We start from the raw sequence: 18,493 nt of genomic DNA on the forward strand, positions 1-18,493 counted from the left end.
TATACTTATTCGCCATCAGCACATCTTCTTTGATGAAGTTTCTGTTCAGATCTTCTGCCCATTTTTTAATTGGCTTGTTTGAATTCTTATTGATGTTAAGATTTCTTTGCCTTGCAAATATTTTCATCCAGACTGTGGCTTGTTCTTTTATTCTTTCAGCAATGTCTTTGCAGACAAAAATATTTAAATGTTAATCATACTCATCTTCTCAATATTTTAATATATGAGACCTTTGAATCGGCATCTAAAAATTAATCACACCTGAAAACAAATTGATATACTTTACCATATTCTAGAGCTTTCATAGCTTTGCACTTAGTTTTATGGGCAATTTTCTTTTAATTTCTGTGTAAGCTGTAAGGTCCATTACAGTTTTCTTTTACTTTTTTTGGCATATAAACATGAAAATTTTATTTTTAATGCACTCTTGAAATACCTTAGGATTATGTTAAGACCATTCACATCTAAAGTTACATTTGATATAATTTTATTTATCTCTACTATGTTAGATGTTTCCTACTTGTTATATTAGTTTTTTATTTATTTCCCACTCTTGGTTTTTAACCTTTATGTTTTGAATGAGAATTTTTATGGGAGTCTCTTTTATATCCTCTCTGAACCTACCAAGTAACTACTTAAAAAATAAAGAGTTGTTTTAAGAGTTTCCAATATATAATTTTTTTAATTAGTGAATCACCATGAGGGTACAGTTACAGATTTATACATTTTTTTAATTTTAATTTTTTTATTGAGTCACCATGTGGAAAGTTACAAAGTTTTCAGGTTTAAATCTCAGTTATACAATGCTCAAATACCCATCCCTTCACCAGTGCACATATTCCACCACCAAGAATCCCAGTATAGCTCCACCCCGCACCCCCATACCCCTCACCCCCCACACCCCTAGCCCCCCCACCCTTAGCCCCCCCCCGCCTGTGTAACTAATAAATTTCACTTTACTTTCACTTTGATTGCATTCAATATTTCAACAAAACTCACTATTATTGTTTGGAGAGTCTCTCCCCTAACAGACCTGCTGAAAAGGAAGCATCAGATAATTTGTTTTCCATTGCTGAGGATGAAGAGGTATGAGGTCGAGTGACCACACTTAGCGGCCTCTCGGTTTTGGGTTTCTGTATTTTAGTAACTAAGTCCAGAGTCCCTAAGGTACATTGAAGACAAGGTCGGCAAAACCCTCCACGACATTGAAGCCAAAGGTATCTTCAAAGCTGACACGCCACTGGCCAAGCAAGTGAAAACAGAGATAAATAAATGGGACTATCTCAAACTAAGAAGCTTCTGCACCTCAAGAGAGACAGTGACCAAAGTACAAAGACAATCTACAGAATGGGAAAGGATATTTACGCAGATTTATACATTTTTGTGCTCATGTTTCCCCCACACAAAGTTCGAGAACCCATCCCTTCACCAGTGCCCATTCTCCACCACCAGTAAACCCAGCATCCCTCCCACCCTCCCCGGTCCCGTCTCCCCCCACCCCAAACTGCCACTATGGCAGGGTATTCCCTTTCGTTCTCTCTCTCTGATTAGGTGTTGTGGATTGCAATAAAGGTGTTGAGTGGCCATTGTGTTTAGTCTCTAGTCTACATTCAGCACGAGTCACCCCTCCCCCGCATGACCTCCGACCACATTTTACTTGGTGTTTCCTTCTCTGAATTGCCCAGAATGAGAGACCAGCCTCAAAGCCATGAAGTCAACCTCCTAGTACTTATTTCTACTATTCTTGGGTGTTAGACTCCTAGTCTATTATTCTATATTCCACAGATGAGTGCAATCTTTCTATGTCTGTCTCTCTCTTTCTGACTCATTTCACTTAGCATGATACTTTCCATGCTGATCCACTTATATGCAAACTTCATGACCTCAATATATAATTTTAATCTAAATTAACCTGTAAATACTATGATGCCTCTTATGTGTAGTATAATTGGAACATCCCTAATTTCTTCCTCCCATGTCTTGTGTGACATCTATGCTTATTCATTCAATAAGTTGTTACTGATTTTACTTTATGCAGCCATATTTGTTTAATGTGTCAAATACAAAAACAATTTACCATTTTGGAGTTTACAGTTTAGTGAGATAATAATTTCACTCACATTCTTGTGGAATGATCACCATCATAACACTCTTCCTCTTACAAAATCAAATTTTGATCCCATTAAACAATCTCTCCCTTATTCTTCTCTTCACCACTCTACCTAGCAACCACTATTATATTTTCTGTCTCTATGAATTTGATTACTCAACCCCAGATAAGTGATTTCTGACAATATGTGTCTTTTGTAATGGGCTTAACTCAGCATAATATTCTCAAAGTTTACTGATGCTGTAGGATGCTGTAGAATTTCTGTCTTTTTATAGGCAGAATAACATTCCATTGCATGTATATACCACATTCAGTTATTCTTTTTTTCTTAATGGATACTTGGATTGTTTCCACATACTTGCTAGTGTGAATAATACTATGATTAATGTACGTATACAACTATTTCATTAAGAACTTGTTTTTAGTTCTTTTGGGTATATATGAGAAGCAGAAATCCTCAATCATACAGTATTTTAATTTTGTTTTTAGAAATCACCATACTGTTTTTCATAGCAGCTGTACCATTTCCATTTCCATTAACAGTTTATAAGGCTTCCAATTTAATTGCATCCTTATCAACACTTTATATATAAAGCATATATGTGTGTGTGTGCGTGTGTGTGTGTGTGTGTGTGTGTGTGGCAGCATTCAGATGCTTGTTGATTTAATATATCTTCTTCAGTGAAAGTTCTGCAGGGCAGGATGTTTGCACACAGCAGACCCTAGTTTGATCCCAGCACCACTTTAGTCCCCTGAGCACCATCCGATCCCTAAGCATACAACAAGGAGTAAACCCTGAACATAGCTGGATGTGACCTAAAAACAAACCACACAGGCAGACAGACAGACAGACAGACAGACAGACACACACACACACACACACACACACACACATACATACGCGTGCACACACACACATACACGCAGACATCCTGCATTGAAAAGATGCCTTTTACATGGTCCCTGACTTTTTAATTTTAATCAGATCGTTTGTGGGAGTTTGTACATTATTTAGTTTTAGAGACTTCTATATATTCTGTATATTATTAGATACTTAATCTTCAAATATATTCTCCCATTCTGCAAGTTTCCTCTATATTGGGAGCAATGTTTCTGATAAAAATACTTTACAAATTTTTCATTTGCCCATTTACATTCTTTAAAAACTCTATGCCTTTGGTATAGTATTTATGAAATTACTGGCTGATTCAATATCATTAAATTTTCCTTGTTTTCATTTAAGAGTTTTGGCTTTATAGGTCTTATTTTTAGGCTATATAATTTTACTTCATTTGTACATGTGGTATGAGATATGAGGTTCAACTGCATTCCTTTGCATGAAAATATCTGGTTTTCAAAGGTCAGTGTTGAGTACTTTGATCTTTCTGCATTGAGTGGTGTAGGTACCCTAATGAAAAACCATTTGATAAAGATGAGAATTTTTTCTTAGATTTTCTATCCTATTCCACTGGTCTATATCTTTGCCAATATTTTCCTTTATGCCAGTTTCATACCACCATGATTAAGGTAGCACTACAGGACAACTAAATGTAAATCATCCAAGTTTTTGCTTCTTCCTTTTTTCAAGATTGTTCTAGACACAAAATCCCTTGAGGTTTTGGATGAATATCAGGATAGCTTTTTTCTATTTCTGCAAAAATATCATTGAGATTTTTACAGAATATACTGAATCCTTACATTGCTTTATATATTAAATACTCTTAACAAAATTAATCTTTTTCCACAAATGCAGGCTATCTTTTAACGCATTTTTATCTTTAACTTCTTTTATCAATGTCTTACGGATTTTACTAGCACTGTAGCACTGTCATCCTGTTGTTCATCGATTTGCTCGAGCAGGCACCAGTAACGTCTCCACTGTGAGACTTGTTGTTACTGTTTTTGGCATATCAAATACGCCACGGATAGCTTGCCAGGCTCTGCCGTGTGGGCGGGGTACTCTCGGTTGCTTGCCAGGCTCTCCAGAGGGATGGAGGAATTGAACCTGGATCAGCTGTGTGCAAAGCAAATGCCCTACCTGCTGTGCTATAGCTCCAATCCAATTTTATTATATAAAGTTATATAATAATTACTTGACCAAGATAATTACTGTTATTCTATTTGATTGTGCTACATAAACATATTTTTTGTGATTTCCTATTCATATCGTGAAATTGATGACTTTTTTATTTTTCAGTTCTGATTATTCAGAAAAAGGTATTATTACTAGTATTATGTCAAATAGAAGTTATAGGAGAAGACACCCTGAAGTTTCCTTAGAGGAAAAGATTTCAGTCTTTGACCATTAAGTACAAAGTTTGCTGTGAGTTTGTAGCATATGGTTTTATTATATGGAGGCAGGTGCCCTTCCAATGCTATTTTCTTGAGAACTTTCATCCAAAAAAAAAGGTTCTGAATTTTATCAATTGCTACTTCAATATCAATTAAGCTGAGCATGAGATTACCCACTTTGTTCTACTGAAGTGGTGCATCACATTGATCAATAGTCACTATTTCAGGAATAAATTCTGCTTGATCACGATAAAGATCTTTCTTGACTTAAAATAAGATTACATCTCAATATTCCACTGTAAGTTAGAAATAACAAATGAAAATACATTTGTTACATCTTACCTTTTAAGTATTATAGTTGAGTCTATGCCAATTTAAGTGTGTATAGGGCATTACAATAGAACCTACAGTAACAAAAACTTCATATAACACAAATCGTACTTTATAGTAAAGTGTAGACTATGTTGTGCAATGTGTTGAACACTACAATGTGGACTATTAGACATAATAAGTTGTAGAATGGTTAACTGTGAAGAGTGCTTACTGCTACTACAGTAGTTAATTCTGCAGTGTCATGAGAATATCACATCTTTTGAAAAAGACCAAAATTCAAATTTCAAAGCACAATTTACTGAATGCTTGTTACCTTTGGGTTTTCATAAAATTCAAAAACCTTAAGTTGGAACTCACTGTAAACCAGGATCTATTTATATGTATGTAGATTCTTTCAATGCATCACTGAGTTGTCTGTTATTAGTGTTTTATTGAGAAATTTTTACATCTTACATTGATGCCCATTTATCTGTATGTAATTTGCATATTTTGGTGATTTGTATATTTTAATGCAATTTTGCATCTTGCATATAATTTTGCATATGTTTGCATTTTTTCCTTAAAGTGATTTTTGTATTCAGATAATGGTGGATTCCCTAAAACTAGGGGTAGGGTTCTAGAAGCTTCTAGATCAGTGAACACCCAAAGAGACCGCAAGACAAGCAATCATTTCAGAGAAATTGGAAGCCCTCTACACAGCTTCCCATGGCCCTGGCCACAAACAGTACTTTTGCCAGATGTTCATGTGTTCTTTAAAAATATATGTATGTACATATATATGTGTGTATATATATGTGTGTATATGTATATATATATATGTATATATATATATATATATTGTGTGTGTGTGTCATACCCAGCTGTGCTCAGGGCTGTCTCTTAACTGCTCAGGGATTATTCCTGGTTGTGTTGGGGGTGGACCATATGTGGTATTAGCATTCTAACTCATACAAGGGTCTTCACCTCCGTTCTCTACCTCCGGCTCTGTTTTTATTTTATCCTTTTGAAATAAACTGGTAAACATGAGCTGCTTTCCTGGGATTTGGAAGAGGTTCGATCATTTAATCAAACCCAAAGAGGAAGGCGTTGGAACTTCTGATCTCTAGCCAGTGACTCAGAAGCACAAAGAAGAAACTGAACTTGTGACTGTCATTGGCGGAGGGTCATCTTATAAGACTGAGCCCTCCTGCTGTGGAGTCTGCTGCTGTCTCCACAGACAGCATCAGTACCATCTTTGAGTTCATGACTGGCATATGGAAACAGACAGACATGCAGACGCACGCGCGCACACACACACAAGCACGCACGCACACATACGTGTCTATTCAGGACTTCGTCTTGGTAAATTTGTGCTCCTAAGAATTTGTCCATTTCATCTTGCTTACCAATTTTTTTTCACTTACATCTGTTTATTCTTATAATCATTTTTAGTTCTGTTAAGTTAGTAGTAATACTTATATTTTCTTTCCAGAGTTTAGCAATTTGAGTTTTCTCCTTCTTCTTAATCTAACTAAAAATTTATTAATTTTGTTGACATTTTGAAGAAGCAATTTTCAGTTCAAGTCATATTTTCGATCAATTATGATTAAGGAAAACATAATGTTCCATTTTGTCTTCACTTATTCCTATATGGCACTCTATTTATATCCATGTTTCTGAGCTAAATTATTTTCATCCTTCTTAAAGAACTTATTTTATCATATTGCAGGAAATGCTTCTGAGTGGTTGGTTTTCATCAATTTTTTAAACAAAATATTTCACTGTCACTATTGAAAATGAATTTTATTATATATTTAAATATAGATTGGGGCTAATAATTTCAATTTTTAAATACTTCACTACTCTTTATATTTTTTCTTATACAGTCTTTCACCACCTTTATCCCCCAAAAGTAAGACTTTTTGTTTTATTATGGTGACTTTTTAGATTTTTCTCTTTGTATCTGATTTTCTATAATTTATAAAATATTATGTTCAGGTATGGTGTGTGTGTATGTTTCTGTACACGTGTGTTCATCCAGTTTAGTCTTCTCTGAGCTTAATAGGTTTGTAATTTTGTATCATTAATTTTGAATTTCTCTGATACTATATTAAATGCACATACATATGTAATCTCTATACATTCACTCTCTATTTTTCTAATTTTTGTGTGTGTGTGTGTGTCATTTTTCTAAGCAGTACTCAGAAGGCCCTGGGGTCTGAGTATGTGATTCTTTGTGATTCTCCATATGATTCGTTTCCAACCAGGCCATGTGGTTTAATGCAAGTGTTCGAGGATGTAGTACTGCTCAGGCCATGCAGTGCCAGGTGATCATGATTGGGGGCTTCCAGGGCTATACCCCATGATGCTTGGGGGGGCCATATGATGTGGGGGATTAGAGTCAACTGCATGCAAGATATGCACACTAACGTTGACACTATCTCTGGCTCTTTAATCTACTTCTGGAATTCTAAGTATTAATCTATTACATTTCTGACACTGTCACATAGTTTTCAGATGTTTTGTTCCATTTATAGCTTGTGTTATTGTTTTTCATTCTTTTTCCTTATAATCTAGAAAGTTTCAGTGGATTTATTGTCTAGGTTATTAATTATTTTCTTACATATGACTTATCAAACCTGCTGATGTATCTGCCATCGCTCACTCCTCCTGGAGTGCTTCTGATTACTCAAATCTCTTTTTGGCTCTTTTTTTAATTTTCTGTCCCTTTGTTTTGACTGCCCACCTGCTCTTGCACATCATCTATCGTTTCCTGTAGCATACTGAACTTATTAACTGTAGTATGATAAATAATTCCCACTCTGGCATCAGAGCTTCATGTGGTTCTGATCATTTTATCTTCCCAATGTGTGTTTTTTTCTGATATTTGGCATCTTATTTCAGTTTCTGCTGAAATAGAAACATATTTTGGGTTTCAGCAATTGAGGTAAACAGTATGGCGATTTATGTTTATCAGGCAAAGAGTTGGGTTGTGTATACAGTTCATTGTAAAATTAAATACCAGGGGCTTCAATTTTCCTCTTTGGTGTTCTGGTTTTTGTCTTCCTCTTGGCTCGGGGAGTTGACCAAGTCATCTTCCTTGGGTAGTCACCTTCCGTGGGTAGCAGCAAATGCATCTATAATTCACCATCACTTCCTCACAACCACATGAGTGAGTCAGTCAGGTGTGGGAGAGGAAACAGCTTCCCATGTTGTGCTATTAAGCGTCAGTCTTGGGATGAGTTGTGACTTTCACAACCGTTGGTCCCTCTGCTCTTTCTTGGCTGTCCTCTTCATCATCATCATCATCATTATCATAATCCCACTGATCATCGATTTTCTCAAGCTGTCTCAGTAATGTCTCCATTTGTCCTAGCTCTGAGATTTTAGAAGCCTCACTTTACTCGTCCTTCCCAATGGTGCCGCATTGGAGGCTCTTCCTCTTTCTAATACCTTTCTATAAAACCTTTGGATAAAGATTTAGTGTGTGTTCCCCTTTGGGAGATAGGAAGGTTAGCAAGAGCGATGGAACAAAGAATTATTCTTGTAGCCAGAGCTACAGTATAGCAGGGAGAGCTTTGACCTTGTACATGGCCAACCCAGACATTACATATGGTTCTCCCCAAAGCCTCTTCAAGAGTGATCCCTGAGCACAAAGCCAGGACTAAGCCCTGAGCAAAGCTGGTGTGACTCTCTCCAAACCAAAACAATAGCAACAGCAAAGAATTAGTCCGTGCATCCCCACTGATAAATTCATCTCCACAGAGGCCTCTGTCAGGAAAGCATCCGTGTCTTTCCCAAATATACACTTCCACACCTCCAGCTAGAGATGCTGGCTATCACTCAGCTCTTCACTATGAAGACTTGAAAAAAAATTTTAAGATACAGCCCATAAATTAAAGAGGCTCCCTGTAAGGCTGTGGTCCCTAGAATGTCTATCCTAATGCTAGTCTACCCTCAATCTCAAGCAATTTAGCACACTTTCCACTGCAATACTCCTGCTAATTATTGGGTCCAGTGACTTACTCTGCAGGTAAGTAGATTTCTGTGTTTGGGAGTCTCCTGCCTCCCCAGTTCTGGGGTGGCAATTTGACCTTCTATCTAATAGGTCCAAGAAAAGTCATGGCTTTTCCAGCTTTTTCATGCTGTGAAGATGGGAATGATGACTCCCAAGATTTCTAAACGTTGAAATTGATGCTGGAAGTCTGATTGCACTTTAACTTTTGCTCTTTGTCCAAGATCAAGACATATTTTTTTGTTTCCTTCATTCTTTGGTTCTGATGGATTTGCTTTCCAATTTTGATTACTGCCTGAACAGTAACGAGTTCTGTTCTGCTCCGGTTTTGCTAACAATGGCCAAACAGGATTGCAACCCTCTGCTGGAAAAATCACTAAAATAAAAGGCCATTTTTCCTCTTTCACCCATGCAGAGCAAAATAAGAGAAAGCATGTCTACTTTCATTCCCCTGATATTGTGCTTGCGATTTTCTGCATCTTAAAATTTTCAATCAAATACACTGAATAATTGAAGTTTTTCCTCTGAAAATGGGAATGGTTAATAATAATAACCAAAGAGGCATAATTACCTGCATTTCAGTGCTCATATATCCCCTCGATGCCTACACTTAAAACTGTTATTCCATTCATTGCAACTATGTATAAAAATTTTGTTAAAAATTACTTCAGGAAAAATCGCCCAAGAAAATATCCATTGATTATGTATTTCTACACCAGTAATGTGGTGTGTATATATTTTGTCCTTATTGCTGACGTTAACAAGAAAATAAGCTCTGTGAGAACTGTCTTGCCCTGGAAGGAATAAAGTTCATGTTACCTCATGGATTCACAAAAAATTCAGTAAATGAATGAATGAAAGGATCAGCAGTCATAGATCATCAAGGTCTTGGGTGATATAATTTGCTTATTTGAGATAGTTTCCAAAGTTTCACATTGCACATGTGGTGGTGTTATAAGTATGTAATTTATTTAGTATTGCAGCATGCCCTTCGTTATAACTCAAATAAATAGGTGAAAAAAATGCAAATTAAACAAACGAACCCATCCAAACTACAGATGAATAAAAGAGAAAAAAATAATCTTGAAATATTGGTGGAGACAGATTTGTATAGTACTCCTGCAATATAAAGTAATGGCCTCAGGAGTCAAAAAGATAGCAAAACAGGTCAGGCGTTTGCCTGGCACACAAGGTTCACTGATCCAGGTTCGCTCCCCAGCACCCTATATGATCCCCTGAACACTTCCAGAAGTGATCCCTAAGCACAGAGCCAGGAGTGAGCACTGAGCATCACTGGGTGGGACCTTCCCAAAATAAAAATAATATAATTTCAACACTACTGTAAGCAATGATACTTCAAAAAAATATATTCTAAAAAAGAGACTAAAATAATGAAACAATGCAAATGAAACATGAAAATGCTTTTTAAAACATACGGCCAGAGAGAGCATACATGTGTTAAGGTACATGCTATCTACCTTGATTTGATCTCAGACTCCATATAGGCTCCCAAACATCACATCACTGTGTGCAGTACTGGGTCCCACCCCCCTTCTCTGAACAGTGCTGGGTTGTCCCTGTAACTGTAAGCCTGCACTGAAGCACCGGTTGGTTGACTGAGGACAGCCAGTCTGCTTGAGGACTCCCTCCAAAATAAAAGTTAAAATATGTAAGGTACATTATGGATGCATGTGTACTCTGCTCCCAGATGTGTTAAACACTAATGTCCTTCTTTTTTTTTTCAGCAGTGTTCAGGTGCTCCCCTGATGCATTCTCGGAAGGCACCAGGCAGTGTACTCAAGGGAGTTGGTGGCCACATGGTGCCAGGATCAAACCCAGTGCTCCAGCATGCACAACACATGCTGCCAATCTGGGAGCCACCTCTCTAACCCCTCAGCTCACATTCTGGGGTTATTTTCCTGTTGAAATAGTTTTCTACCTTTTTTTAAACCATAATTTACAAAGTTATTCATAGTTGAGCTTTAGACATAGAATATTGTAGCACCAATCCCACCACGAGTCTCAACCTCCCTCCACCAATGTTCCCAGGTTCCCTCCCATATTCCCCCACTCCCACCTCCAGCCAATGTTGACATTTTGGTAACATTTTGCATATTTAATCCATATGCCCATTCACATTTTCTAGACTTTCTATATCTATTCCTCAGAGAAAGCTAATCATTTACAAGTTCATATGAATAATTATTATGCACAGATTATATAACATTTTTGTTCTTAACATGTAAAAGTTTTGCAAACACCCTTTCTTCTGACCTTTTTTGATATTCACATTTACAAATATGTATATATTTAGTCACTACATTACTTGCTATTTAACAGACTTTCGATCAAACATACCACATTTATTCACTTCCCTATTGCTGGATATAGAGGTTATTTCCAATTGTGCCCTTTTTGGTATACATCCCTTTATGCAAATTTATGTGTCTGATGCATATATACATTAGTGAGAATTTCTGATTTGTAGGATATGTGTGGCTTCAATTTGACTAGATATCACCCAGTTTCTCTCAAAATACTCCATTAATTGGGCCAGAGTGACAATATAGTGGGTAGGGCACTTGCCTTGCAAGTGGCTCACCTGGATGCAATCCCTGGTACCACATATTTTACCCAGAGTAATCCCAGAGTAATCCCTGAGCACAGAGCCAAGAGTAAGCCTTGAGAACTGCTGGTTATGGCTTAGAACAAGGATAAAAAAGTACAAAATACTTCATTAAGTTATGCTTTTCTGTCATTAACCATATTTGAAAAAAAATTTAAGTCTTTCACTGTTGAAGAATAAAATAGCATGGCAAAGAGAAATGAGCAATACTAAATAAGTAAACTGATTTAAAAGAAAAAATAATAAAAATAATATGTTAGAAATTGCAGGCTAACACTATTGAAATACCAGAGATGAAAACTATGTACAAAGGAAAAAATAAAAATAAAAATTGTGTAATTGAAAAAGACAACTGAAATAAAATTAACTAGATGGGCTCATTAGCAAAATGACTGGGACAATTAATAAAGATGAAGGTGGTGTAACAGATGTTTTTCCATATAATTCAGAGAGATAAAAATGTGCAAAATAGTTTGCCTACGATTGAATGAAAACCAACACACTTTAGAATCATTACTGAGAATATTTTTTACTTGGTTCTGAACAAGGACCAGATTCTGATATTATTTTCCTTATTATAATAACAGGATAATCAAAGATACTGAATAAATGTTCCTTGCATGGTCATAGAACTAGGCAAAAATGGAGATTGCCGATGAGGTATATACAAAGCTGTGAAAGAAGAGAACACTAATGGGGGCAGGGGAGATAAATAAAGATTTCACAGGACGTAGCCATTTGCCTTGCATATCACCAACCCAGGTACCATCCGTGGTACCTCACATGGTTCCCTGTGCACCATCAGGAGTGTGCCCTGGCCACAGAGCCAGGAGTATATTTTAAGCACAGCCAGGTGTGGCCCAACCCACAACCTGGCCCCTTAAATGTTCAATGTTTTGTTTAAATGTTTAATCTATCACTTATCCTACTGCTTGAAGAAGAATAGGATGATTAAAACATAATCAGCAAGAAGTAGTTTGATTCTGTTTCTTTTTTTAAAAAAATTATTGAATCACTGTGAGATAGTTACAAGCTTTCATGTTTGGGTTACAGTCTCACAATGATCAAACACCCATCCCTCCACCAGTGCACATTCCCCACCACCAATATCCCCAGTATACCCCCCTTTCCCACCCTCCCCCTGCCTCCATGGCAGAAAATATTCCCCATACTCTCTCTCTCTACTCTTGGTCATCATGGCTTGCAACACAGACACTGAGAGGCCATCATGGTTGGTCCATTACCTACTTTGGCACAGTACTCATCTGTTTCCAGCCAGAGGCTGGCGTGTTCCTGAGGTTTCCCTGCACTGGGAAGAGTCTGGCCTCCCAGAGGGAAATCCCAGCAGAGGCTGACTGCTGCCCGAATTTTAAAATGTCTCCTGTTTGGTGAAACTGAGGGAGCAGTGCATGGGATTTGGGGGGGCGCTGTTCTGGTCACTGGAGATGACAATCCTCATTGTACACAGCAGCACAGAACAGGACAAAGGACTGCCTGAGAGAGAAATCATCAACAGGAAACATTACATGGGCACCAATTCTGTCAACTTTCATCAGAACATTCAAAACTCTCACAGTTGGTTGAAAACACACAGGGAGGTAAAGAAAAAATTAAAAGCAATGCTAATGCCTATGAAGTTTGGTGTAATGTACAGCTTAAAGAAGAGAGAGAGAAAATGCATTTCATTTTTCAGATGAATGCCAAACACCGACTTCTTCTTGTTGTGGAACAAAAAGAAGGCCATCTCCGTTGTGTCATGATGAACTGTCATGGTTCTGAGTGCCACATTTTATTTTGACATAATTGAAATTTAGTAAAACTGGGGCTAGAGCAATAGTACAGTGGGTAAGACACTTGCCTTGCATGAAGCTGACACAATTGATGTTCAGTCTCCACCAGGTATGGTCCCCTGAGCCCACCAGCAGTAATCCCTGAGTGCAGAATCAGGAGTAAGCCCTGAGCAGTTCCAGATGTGGCCTCCCAAAATAACCAAAACATTAATAAAACCTTGGACATTTCATTCTTTCCACTTTGATTATCATGAAAGTACTGACGTCTCAGAGTGGATCCTTCAATGTGAAGGAGTTTTGATTTTGGTTCTTTTTGTTTTGTTTTGTTTTGTTTTGTTTTTTGCTCACACCCAGCCATGTTCAGGGGGTGCTCATGGCTCTGCACTCAGCAATTAGTCCTGGTGGTGCTTGGGGGACCATATGGGATTACGGGGATTGAACCCAGGATGGCCACATGCAAGGCTGTACTATTGCTACAGCCCCCAGTGAAGGGGTTTGTTGGATTCATTTCCATCAGCTCATCTGCAGCCTTCTCCTAATCACTAGGATTCTCATCATGCAAAAGTGTCACCCTCACTAAGTTCCTCTAGATCCAGTCGGCATCTGTAAAGCTGAGCCAGAGACAGTGTCCCCAATGACCAGCTAATAGTCCCTCTAGCACTCCACTTACATGTGACTTCCAATTTCACTTACACCGCATTTTTTATTTTTTATTTTATTTATTTATTTTTTTTTAATCCACAAGTTTTCTTTAATCTGTATTATAGGGATAATTGTTCAACATTTTATTTTTTTTATTTATTTATTTATTTTTAAATTTATTTATTTTTAATTAGAGAATCACCGTGAGGGTACAGTTACAGATTTATACACTTTTGTGCTTATACTTCCCTCATACAAAGTTTGGAACCCATCCCTTCACCAGTGCCCATTCTCCACCACCCGTAAACCCAGTGTCCCTCCCACCCTCCCCAATCCCATCTCCCCCCCACCCCACCCTGCCACTGTGGCAAGGCATTCCCTTCTGTTTTCTCTCTCTAATTAGCTGTTGTGGTTTGCAATAAAGGTGTTGAGTGGCCGCTGTGCTCAGTCTCTAGCCCTCATTCAGCCCGCAACTCCCTTCCCCCACATGGCCTTCGACTACAATGTAGTTGGTGATCGCTTCTCTGAGTTGACCTTTCCCCGGAACGTGAGGCCAGCCTCGAAGCCATGGAGTCAACCTCCTGGTACTTATTTCTACAGTTCTTGAGTGTTAGTCTCCCACTCTGTTATTCTATATACCATAGATGAGTGCAATCTTTCTATGTCTGTCTCTCTCTTTCTGACTCATTTCACTCAGCATGAAACTTTTCATGCCCATCCACTTGACTACAAAATTCTTGACCTCCTTTTTTCTAACAGCTGCATAGTATTCCATTGTATAGATGTACCAAAGTTTCCTCAACCAGTCATCCGTTCTGGGGCATTCGGGTTTTTTCCAGATTCTGGCTATTGTAAACAGTGCTGCGATGAACATACATGTGCAGATGTTGTTTTGATTGTACTTTTTTGCCTCTCTGGGATATATTCCCAGCAGTGGTATTGCTGGGTCAAATGGGAATTCAATATCTAATTTTTTGAGAGTCGTCCAAATTGTTTTCCAGAAGGGCTGAACCAGTCGGCATTCCCACCAGCAGTGAAGAAGGGTCCCTTTCTCCCCACATCCTCTCCAACAGCGGTTGCTTTTGTTCTTTTGGATGTGTGCTAGTCTCTGTGAACACCGCATTTTTTAAATTGTGCCACCTTATGCTTATTAGGCAATTTTCTCTTTATTGATTTCTGAAGAGGGCAGTTTGGGGGCCACAGCAGCCAGTGTTCCAGGGGCAACTCCCTGATCAGTGCTCAGGGAACCAGGTGATGCTGAGGACCAAACCTGGCAATCCTGCAAGAAAAGACTGCATGAGAGAGGGCTCAAGAGGTGGTACAGCAGGTCCATACCTGCTGTCTTACACATGGTCAGCCTGGGCTTTATCCCCAAACCTCATATGATTGATCCCCCAGGCCTGCCACAAGTGATGCATGAGAGCAGAGCCAGGAGCACTGCCAACTGAGCACTGCCATCAAACCAAAACAAAAGTATACCCCGGCCATTTGAGATAATTTCCTGGCTTTTGACAATTAATTTTTGTAAGATATCACAAAGTGCTGTTTCCAGAAGACAAAGAAATAGGTGTTGCTTCTAGAAGACAAAGACAATGCAACAAGGCACCCTGGGATCTGTGTGTAAACAAAATAACAGGATGGCAATGACCAATGTCTCAAAGGCTGAAGAAAGAGACATAGTGGTCACCAATCATGTTATCTGCACAGTAATTTGTGAGCTAAGAACCTAGTCATGTGATCTATTCTCTGTGTAATCACGTCTACTTCTCTACTTCGTAAGAAACTTAAACCATCTGATGGGGACACATGCTCTCTGTTAGTTTTTAGTTAAATGGGTACAACTATCCATAAGGCATTATACAAGATGCATTATATCATAATGGTGTACAGTTCTGCTATATTACAAAAAAACTGTGTGAGGTGCACACTATATAGATGTTGCCTTGGCAAATCACCTTCTGAAAAATGGCTTTTTTCAAACTTTTGTAATTTTTTCCCCATTGGGCAACTGTATTTTTGTCGCATGGCAGAGCCTGGCATGTTTGATATGCCAAAAACAGTAACAACAAGTCTCACAATGGAGACATTACTGGTGCCTGCTTGAGCAAATCAATGAGCAATGGGATGACAGTGACAGTGACAGTATTTGTAATTTTAGTTTTGTTTAGATTTTAATATATTCAAGATATTTATACTGATCATTAATATGTGAAGTCTTTTTTCTAGTTGTAGTTTTAGAGAATAAAGATACCATGAATAAGTTGTATTTCATATTTTAAGGTGTTAAAAGTGGTCAACATTCTCTTTATTCTGTGTAATTTTCTGTCTTTCCCAAAGATGATTTCATACCTTGATAATTTTAATTTTGCTTTCCACATTTTGGTCTTTAATGAATATAAATTTTGTGTGTGTTTGGTGTGAGGTAAAGATAGAATTTTGCTCTGTGTAATTAAAAAAATGTTTAAATGGTTTTTGTTTGGGGCAAAGGTATCATTCCTGGCAGTGCTCAGGTAACCATAGGGAGCACAAGGGATCAAACCTGGGTCAGCCACATGCAAGGCAAGTGCTTTTCCACTATGTTATCTCTCTAGCCCAAAATTTTGATTTTTAAACAGGGTATGCTATCTTACTTGGCAAAGTTTTGAATAATACCTTTCCTCTTATTAATCTGACTAATCACCTTTTTCTTACACAAATTCCCGTATATAGGAATTTATCCTCATCTTTTCATTCTGCTCTCTTGATCTAAATGAATATTTATGAACCCAAATCACCATATTTTAGCTATTTATAGCTTCATCTTAAGATTGGAAGAGTGAATTCCATCTCCTTTTCTACTTCAAAATTGTCTTGGTAATTTCCAATTCTTTTAATTCATACATAGTTTAGAAATAACCATACCAGAATTATGGCTGAAATTATTTTAAATTTTGGTTTAATCTTATGGACCTTACATGTTTGTAACTATGGTTTATAGTTACTTTTACTATTTTAATAAACATTACCAGAACACTGTCATGGCTTCTTTTTGATAATTTTCAAGACATCTTTTAGCTTAGTGCTATTGTGAATGATGGTAGTCTTAAAATTATATTTCCTAACTTTTTGTCTTCAATACATAGGATATTATTAGTTTCAAATTTTATGTAGCAATTTTATTAGGTTATCTTAGTAATTCAAATATGCTATAAATTATCTTAGTTTATGAAAGTTAGAGTATAGTTTATTTTGTTTGAGTGGGCACCAGTAATGTCTTTCATTGTGAGACTTATTGTTACTGTTTTTGGCATATCCAATACACCACAGGTAGCTTGCCAGGCTCTGCTGTGTGGGCTCGATACTCTCAGTAGCTTGCTGGGCTCTCCGAGAGGGGTGGAAAAATTGAATATAGGTCGGCCGTGTGAAAGGCAAATGCCCTACCGCTGTGCTGTTGCTCCAGCCCCATAGTTTATTTAAAATGATAAATTCATATTTCCTTTATAAATCACTTGTATCACTTGTCTTCCCATTGATCTTCGATTTGCTCGAGCGGGCGCCAGTAACATCTCCATTTGTCCCTGTCACATGCTAGTGTAGCCCAATGATATCTGCTCACTCCAGGAACAGGAAGAGCCTCAAACAGTTCATTCAGGGTTTTGACGAAGAAGTCTGACCATCTCATTGTTGGGTGGCCACAAGGTCTTTTGACGTCCCATGGAATGCAGTAGGTAACAGATCTAGTCCAGCGGTCGTTTCTGAATCGCGTTACATGTCTGGCCCATCTGATTTTTGATGTCTTGGCAAACAAGACAGCGTCCCTGATTCTTGACTGTCGATGGAGGACGGAACTCTGGATTCCTTCTCTCACTTGAGTGAGACATGATACTCCTAGCATAGCTCTTTCGATTCCTCTTTGGGATACCCTAATAGCGTTTTCATCCAGTGTGTGTAGGGTCCAGGTCTCTGAGGCATACATTAGTGCAGGAAGAATGGTGGAATCGAAAAGATGTACCCAGAGCCGGAGGTCCTTCATCCCCTTAACCTTTATAAATAGCTTTCTTATCTTATTACATTGTGGATGATTTCTGACACGATATTGGAAAGAGGTGTAATGTTTATACCTTATAACATTTTTTTTCTGGTTTTACATGGGAATGCTTCTAATTTTTGAAACATTGAATACATTGTTCGTGATAAGCACTCATGGATTTATTTTAGAAAACAAGCACGTTTTCTTTTCCCAATTTTTAAAAATGTCCATTATGAACATTTATCAAATTATTTTTCTGTTTGATGTAATCATGCTTTTTTTCTTCTCTAACCTCTAACGTGACCGACCACATTAGAATGCGTTGTGGTAGGAGAAAAGGCAATGACTATAGATGATAATCAACAGTTTCTGTTTTCAAGTAGCCATCTGAAGCTCCTCTAGCTGACATCATTATGTTTTACCTCTAATAAAACCACCAAGGGAAGCCCAGTGCTAAGGAAACAGTCCAAAGGAGACAGCCCTGAGCCCTGTAAAGTTCTGCCTGACTTGGTAATAAGCTTCTTGAAATTCAAAGGAAAAGCATATCCTGCCCCCTTCCCCACAGTTCCTAATACTAATTCATAATGCCCAAAATACTACCACCCCCTCCCTCCCACACCTGGTAATTGAACTCAGTGTTTCACACTACATATAGTGTGAAACATATATATATATATATATATATATATATATAGAG

This window comes from Sorex araneus, chromosome 3 (genome assembly GCF_027595985.1).
Source record: "Sorex araneus isolate mSorAra2 chromosome 3, mSorAra2.pri, whole genome shotgun sequence".
NCBI classification, from domain to species: Eukaryota; Metazoa; Chordata; class Mammalia; order Eulipotyphla; family Soricidae; genus Sorex; species Sorex araneus.